The sequence below is a fragment of the Physeter macrocephalus genome, chromosome 13 (genome assembly GCF_002837175.3).
Source record: "Physeter macrocephalus isolate SW-GA chromosome 13, ASM283717v5, whole genome shotgun sequence".
Taxonomy (NCBI): Eukaryota; Metazoa; Chordata; class Mammalia; order Artiodactyla; family Physeteridae; genus Physeter; species Physeter macrocephalus.
Genome location: NC_041226.1, coordinates 24354234 through 24362299, shown reverse-complemented (window position 1 = coordinate 24362299; position 8066 = coordinate 24354234). Strand labels below are relative to the sequence as shown.

The 8066-nt window shown below is 44.9% G+C and overlaps 1 protein-coding gene across 16 annotated transcripts in view; it reads right to left on the bottom strand.

Annotated features, from left to right (window-relative positions):
- Nucleotides 1-8066, bottom strand: part of ENOX1 (ecto-NOX disulfide-thiol exchanger 1) — a 657005-nt gene that overhangs the window by 23630 nt on the left and 625309 nt on the right. The window lies entirely within an intron of this gene.

Genomic DNA, 8066 nt, shown 5'->3' with positions numbered 1-8066 from the left:
AACGGGAGAGGCCACAACAGTGAGAGGCCCGCGTACCACCAAAAAAAAAAAAACAAAACAAAAAGAAAACAAGTACAGAGAAGTGTGTGGTCAAACCCAGTTTTCAGTTGGTCCAGAAGGCAGTTTTCCTTAAGCTTTGTGAAGTCAAGGTATTCTCTTCACAAGCTCCCTTTTTTCTTTTGGAGGACAGTACCGGTCATCTACAGTAGGTTCCAGTCCCCAGTCAAATTCAAGTGATACCCCTGGGATGAGCAGTCTTTTTCCAGATCAAGCAGAGGCCATAGAGAAACGGACAGATGGAAGGAACAGCCATCCCACACACACTTGTTTCCAGCACAGCTATCGCCTTCTTTTTGGAAAAGTGGGGAAGAAGCCTGGTACTGTTCATTAGGAAGGGGAGAAAAAGCTGGATTCTCGAGGGGAAAATAAAGATCTGATCTAAAGCTAATGGCTTTGTAGGAGGCCAGCTGGGGTTAGGTCAGGCCATCCCACCTAGCGGTCCTGCAGCTGACTAAGAAGTGTAACATCTCACAACCACTGCGAGACTTTTCCTTGCCAAACTCTTCTGAACACACTTTTTAAAATTCTCACCACGCTCTTACAAGAGAGGGAATAATTTACAAGTGAGGAAACTGAGGTCCAGAGTGCTTAGGGACTGTGGAGTGGGAATTAGAAATAATCCATTTGGTCATTGCCTCTGTGCTTACGGGTGGGGACCATGGGGGAGGTGTCCCTGTACAGGAGGGCAGAGCTCCTCTGTGATGAATACTGTTTTAGGGTGATATCAACATCAACAGCAAAAAAAAAAAACCCTGAAAGTTCCCAACTCAACCAGCCCATACACAGTCATATGCTAATGCTTGGGCATCCCCCTCCTGAACCATTCACCAAAAATTTGCAAGCAAATCGTGCGGAATCTTGGCTCGCTCGCCTGTACTGAAAAGTAGCAACATCTTGTGTTCCATGGTGGCTTTTGACCTGAGCCTAGACTTCAACCACAAAGGAAGCAGAGAAGGCATGCAGCAGGAAATAAATAGGTAGCCACCACTTCCTGAGTCCTCGCTGTGGGCCAGGCACAGCGTACATGCTTTAAGTAAGTGTATTATCTCATCAAAAAGTTCATTAAACAAGCAAATAAACCTTTCACTTGCTGGAAGAAAGAAACGTAGAGGCAAAAGATCACATTCCAGTCATGGAATGACCATTAACCAGCTTCACCATCTTGCTTAAGTCACTTAATCTCTCTGGGTATTTTCTCATTTGCAAGACAAGGGAATTGGAAAGAAGCTCATCAGATGCTCTAAGGACTTGGATTTGAGTGCTGGCCCTACCATATATTAGCACCGGTCTTTGGGCAAGCCATTTAAAATTCATCTGTCCACTAGGTTGTGGCAAAGATCTCAAACTGAGAGAATGTAATAGGTCTTTTGTGCACTTGTAAGCACAAAACAAATGGCAACCAACACTTAGTAGCACTTACTGTGTGCCAGATACTGCTGTGAATGCTCTTCATATATTAAGTCATTTAACACACATTATAGCCCATAAAAAACCCCATTTTATAGACAGTGAAACTAAGGTTACAGAGATGTTAAATAAGTTGTCCAAGGTCACACAGCTAAGAAGTAGTGAAACTAGGATTTGAAATTCTCATAATTATTTAGTTTGAATAACCACTTACCCAGAAATGAGCATAATGAAAATTGGTGTCCTCAGAAGTAGTGAACTCTCAGTTGCTGTTGCTAGTACAAGGTAACAGCCTGATTCTGCCATGAAGGTGTAAATAATGTGGACAGGGATGTGTCACAATTACGGAGCAGTCCCCCTCAAATGAAATCCCATCTAAACTATCCATTAAAAAAAAATAAAAAGCTTCTGTACAGCAAAGGAAACCATCCACAAAATGAAAAGACAATCTACCGAATGTGAGAAAATATTTGCAAAGCATATGTCTGATAAAGGGTTAATATTCAAATTATATAAAGAACTCATAAGCTCAATAGCAAAAATACAAATAATCCAATCAAAAAATGGGCAGAGGATCTGAATAGACATTTTCCAAAGAAGACATACGGCCCATAGGTACATGAAAAGTTGCTTAACATCACTAATCATCAGGGAAATGCCAACAAAACCACCATGAGATATTATTGTAAATAATCTAGAGATGATTTAAAGTATAGGGAGGATGTATAGGTTATATGCAAATACCAAGGCATTTTATATAAAGGACTTGAGCATCTATGGATTTTGGTAGTCACAGGGGTTCCTGGAACCAATCCCCTGCAGATACCAAGAGAGAACTCTATTGGGGAACCAATAAAAGGAGCCTGATGAAAAAAAAAAATCCATTTAATAAGGCGCTCAGCTAAATTCTAGAGCATTTCCCTAAAGATGTTTCTATCTCATATGAGAAGAAAAATGAAGGAGAAACTGCTTTCGTGTTAGTTTGATGGTTTCTAAACCTTTTCCCTACCCTGACAAAATAACCTATATGACATGTGACATTTTGGGATCTCCACGACAAAGTCGAGAGAAAATTCAATTTGTCCTTCTGTTTTACCCTATGGCCAAAGAATTTTTACTTTACAAATACCTTCATTTACTTTAATTCTGTTTTCTTCTCTTCCTTATAAAAATGTGTCAGCTCTTGTGATGCTGCCTTCACCATACCCTTTCTCTTCCCACCAATCATTTCGAGACCATTGGTCTTGAGACCTGAAAGCATCATGGAGTCATCACATAAACAAAGCATCCAGCACTCACTGGCTGAGCTCCGAGTGAGAGGAATCCGTTTCCCCACCAGGTGTGGCAGGATTCCCTTCCCCATATCCCTTCTGAGGTCAGGGATCCTCTCTAAGCTCCTGTTTGTCACAGATGGAACACCGCGTCCAGGGAAGGGCTGCTGCTGGCCCAGCTGGTGAGTGGAGGGGCTAGAGCTCAGTGCAGGGTTTCTGATGCTGAATCCAGCCCTGCTTTCGCAGCACTGGATGCGCTCTCTCACAAGGATACTATTAGGCGAATCAGATACACGTGGCTAAGAGAGTCCCGCGTGGCATTACGATATAGATCAGAAACGTGCCGTGACTATGAAATCTCATTTTCCCATATACCATGTATTGGTGCTGTAGAAACTGGGGAGGACTCTCATAAACATGATGCTTTTATGACCCTCTTACCCAGCTGGCTTTTATTCTAAGAAACTGGTGGTCTGTGTCTTTTTAGTCTTTGATATGGTCAGTGGATCCCTCCACTCCTATTCTGTTTAAAATTTTCTAACATTTATTCTTTTAGAAAGGATTGGTTTGCTCTAATTAGAAAGAAAAGGAAAGATGAGAAGGAATAAAGGCTCCGTGTAACTAAGGGGCTTATGTGGTGGCAATACCACAGAGGTAATTTGTAATTTGACTTATTTTCTGATTTGCTGACTCTAGCTCAAGCCCATTGCCTCCTTGCCAGGCCACTAAGCACGTGTATAAATTGACACGAGCCGGCATAAATCAATCGTTATGCGGGTGGTCGGCTCCGTGCCCCGTATCAGTCAGGCAAGGGAGGCAAGTGGAGAGCAGTTCCTGTTTGGGGGACTGAAAAGACACCGACATAGGCTTTGTCAAGGCTGGAGAGTCAGAGAAGCCAACTGCAAAACCAGATTTCCTTCCATAGGATAAACTGACGGTTAGCCTTTAGCGCACATTTAAATCTTGTTCATCCTTATATCCCTGGGCAGAGCACACAGACACCTTGCAATAAACATCTGCAGAGAGAGATACAGAACATAGGTGGGGAGGGAGGAAGGACACAGAGGAGGAGGTTTGAGAGGAAAAAGGAAAGAAGATAAACAGAAGTGAGGACTTAGGAAAAGAGAAGGAAAGGACTGGAAGGAAGAGGAACAGGGAGGAAGGCAAGGAGGTACGAGGAAAAGAACAGGAAAGAGGGAAGAAGATAAATAGAAGGAAAGAATTAGAAGGAGAAAAGGAAGGATCTGGATGGAAGGTGAGAGAAGGAAGGAAGGCGAGAAAGAGGAGAAAGGGGAGACATGCAGCAAGGACAGCTAAAGTGCCCCAGAGGAAAACAGAATGAACACGGACTCAAGGGCACCGCCTGGTGGTCATGACCCGTATGTACGTCCCCCTTCTCCAACTCCTATTTCACTCAGTATCTATCTGCCTGCCAAATTTAGCACTTCATTAGTTCACATCTGATTCTCAAGTTAGTTCATCAATATACCATTTCCTCATTTAGACTACAAGCTTTTTGAGAGCAGGGTCCTTTCTTAGATTTCTTTTGTGCCCTGGCCACTCCCCGTTCTGCCTAGTCCCTAGACAGTGCTGGGTTTGTGAAAAACAGTGACTTAGCCGAGCAGTCACTGGGTCCCTGGTGACCTTGTCAATTTCTCTTGCTGTGAACGAGCAGCTTCCTTTCTACTTTTCACACAGCCAGATGGAAGTCTCGTTACCTCCGAAGTTTCATATGCCTTATGCTTTCCAGAGGTGCTGTGATGTCTAGAAAACACATTCACGAAAGCCTGTCTAAGCAACAGAAAACTCATTCACTCATTAACATACTGTGACAGGTGGCTATTTAGGAGAACACCAGAATATACATACTATTAAAGATTATTCAGGTGGGCAATCTTACAAACACTACTTGGAACATTTTCTCCAACCTTACTGCCTAGCTAGCTGTCATCTGGGAAAGAATGCTCTTCAATTAAGGCTGATTTGAATCTCCTTGGAACTGACAAGATAGTTTGTGTTTCAGAGGTATGCTTCTAGTATACAAATGCAAATGGTTTGCCCCTTTGGTGGGAAATGAACACTTCACGAGCACCCAAGCCTGTTACCAAACACGGTGTCCTGCCAAAAATGGCAGCTCTTTCTAAAAAACTCCAGTCTCTGTGGCCACGTTACATCGAGTCTGGTTTCAGAATCAAATCTTCCACTTCGTGGGTTTTGGGCAGAGGCTGCCGGTATGTAGAGGCGGGAGCCAGACACACTTGCAGAACTGGGTCTCAATCTCTTAGACGATATATAAACTGGGGGAAGAGCAGAGGACTCCCTCCTCTTGACGGTAAGACTGAAAATATTCATCTGCTGCTGTTCAAATGTGACTTCCTCGCTGCTTAGGATCAGTGAGTGACCTTGAAGGGCTCTGGGCTGATGTGAGAGATTCTAGATATTGATCAGAAACCATTTTCAAGATAGTGTTGCCTGTGTGGAAGAGCTTACCTGCCCCGTGCCCAAGGCATGAGTTTTGACTCAGCAAAGCTTCAAGAAGCCATGTCCTCTGACCATCCCGGCCCTGCCTCCCTCTGAATGCATCTTTCTGACTTGGTCATATATTTCTGATACAGGAAAGCTGAGCTAATGAGAGTGAGTGGTTTAGAAGAGGCAGAGAAGAAAAAGAAATATGCAGATATCATTCTCAAGAGCAGAAACAGTATTTTAACTGGAAAATGGCCTGTTTGGGGATATGCAGTTTTAGGGACCCATGTGCAATTTACATGCCCAGCCTAATTTAAATCAGTTCCTGTCTCCCCTTCCATTTCTGATCATTCATATACCCAGCTGTGGCCTTTGGGGAGCTCCTAAGAAAAACAGCTCTGTTACAGGCTGGACTGAGCCTGTTTTCCTTCCTCCCGTCAGCACAGGGGAAGGCAGAATCTAAGTGTTACCTTAAAAACAGTAGTGGTAATAATAGTGATGCTGTCTGATCTCAAGGAAACTGTGTTGTGCTAAGTGGAATTTTTAAAAAGCTCTTTCACCAGAGTCAGCAAACCTCCTGTGTTGCGAAGGCCAGGCCGAGTCCCCTGCTTTAATGCGGCATTCCCCCTGACAGTGATTAACCAGAGCAGGTGCCCCAGGCCGCTGGGCAGGAGAACCTCAGCATCGGGGTCTGGCGGCAGCTCCAGGATCATGAGCCTTCTGGCAGTTGGTGCAGGTACAAGGCCCTGGTGGATACTTAGAGGGCAAACCTCTCATTATTTTGTTTTCTCCTTAAAGCCCCAAGGATATGGAATTCCAGTATATAGCAGTAATTTGCTCTCTGGATTAAAAAGTCTAAGTATCCTCTCAGCCTCACTGGGACAGAAAGAATATTCGGTCCAATCCCTGGCACCCAGGAGTTTTAGTCAGAACACTTTTTGCTATATTTTCAGGCGTGAGGAAAGAATGTGACAGCTCCACTGAGCATTCTGACCAGGAGGTGAAGGGCTGTCTGGGAGAGACCGAGACCCTGTATATTTCCTCTGTGAGGGAAATACCTTATTTCTTATCTTCTAAAATAAAGGTATCAGTCTGAGATGAAATGGAATTCCCCTCGACCGAATCCCTTCCGGAAGGCCCCATCATCTAAGGACCAGAGACCAGGTGTGTGAATTCCCTCCTTACTGAGGGAGACCACACAGATCTCACCCGAGCAAGTGAACGATGGACACCGTCCTGAGGGTAAGACTAGAACAAGAGCGCCTACCCATCAAATAATCAATTATACCTGGACGTGCACGCACACACACACGTATGCAACGCACACGTCATAGATATACAGATCATCAACCTGCACTGATGGGCCAGAGGAGACAGGAGCCCTACAATTCTTAGACGAATGAGGAGTGGATTCCTTGGCCATTTCAGCTCATACTGCAACAACCACTACTTCTTCACAAAGGCTTCCCGCTTGGGGTTTCCAGAAAGCGAAGGAAAGAAATGTCAACAATACAAGGGAAGGATAATAGCAACAACAGGAAGCATTTCTTGAGAGCTTATTCTATGCCAAGTACAGTGGTGCAAGTGGCATTTCATTTAATCCTCCAGGCAAAGGTAGTGGTGATATTACGAAGAATGGTCTTGGAGAAGGAAACACAAACAAAGTGGGACTTCAAAGCGTTCTTTCAACAAAGGAACATCGTATCGCTCCTCCTCCTCATTTCATCTGAGTTCACAGGAGCGTTTTCTGTCACCCTCCCCTCCCCCATGGAAGTGAGGGGAGGCCACAGGGAAGGCAATGACATGATTCTGAACGTCAGGACTCTTCCGGCCCCCTCCTTCCATCTCACTCTGTCTGGTCCGCCCTGTCACCGGCTGCAGGAGAATAAGAGGGTGTGGATCTCTATGACTGAAAAACACTTCTGTTCCAGATGACTGCTCTCAAAGGTGAAGTATAAGACCCATTAGGAAGGTCAAGCGGTTGTGGGACTGTGAACTGGTAAGATCACCTGAGTCAAAATTAGATGACGGTGTAGCAGGGTAATCGATACTGACCACTGAAGATTCAGAATGACTTTATGTGTGTGTATTTAGGTCAGAGAGCTGTGGGCCTGGTCCTGCACATCCCGGGCGCTTTGCTGGGCTCTATGGAAGAGCGTCTTACTTCCATTTTCCTTCTCAGCAGGACACTTAGCAAACTGCTCAGTGACAGGCCTAGCATCTCTGTCCCCTTCCGGGGCTCCCCAAGGCAGTACTGGTTAATGCCATCACTTGATTTTCACAGAGGGCCCTCTCACTGTTCACTGCAATTCGATACATAAAATTGAGCTCTTTTTATCCCTTCTCTTTCGGGGCACAAGCACCCCAGTGGGCTAGGAGGGTAGCTGGTCTGCAGAGGAGAAAAACTCGCCTCACAGAAATGAGGAGTGATGTCCTGCCCCTGGGTATGACCCTCAAGGGGCACAGCTGAGAGAAACTTTTGTAGTCTTTTTTTTTTTTTTTTTTTTTTTTCCATTTGGAGAATGATGCTAAAAAACCACCATCAATACAGGTTTCTTGAGAGTCACATCAGATTTTTATGTTATTTGAGGTGATTTTTCCTCTATCGTGTGGAGCCCTTAACATAGAATCCTGTGAGAATATGGTCTAAGGATAATGCCCCGTCAGTCACCCTGACATGCTTTCTCCCTTGTTGTGGGAACTTTCAGGCCAACCTGCACTTTTCAATCCCTCATATGCTTTTTTTTTTTTTTTTTTTTTGCGGTACGCGGGCCCCTCACTGTTGTGGCCTCTCCCGTTGCGGAGCACAGGCTCCGGACGCGCAGGCTCAGCGGCCATGGCTCACGGGCCCAGCCGCTCCGC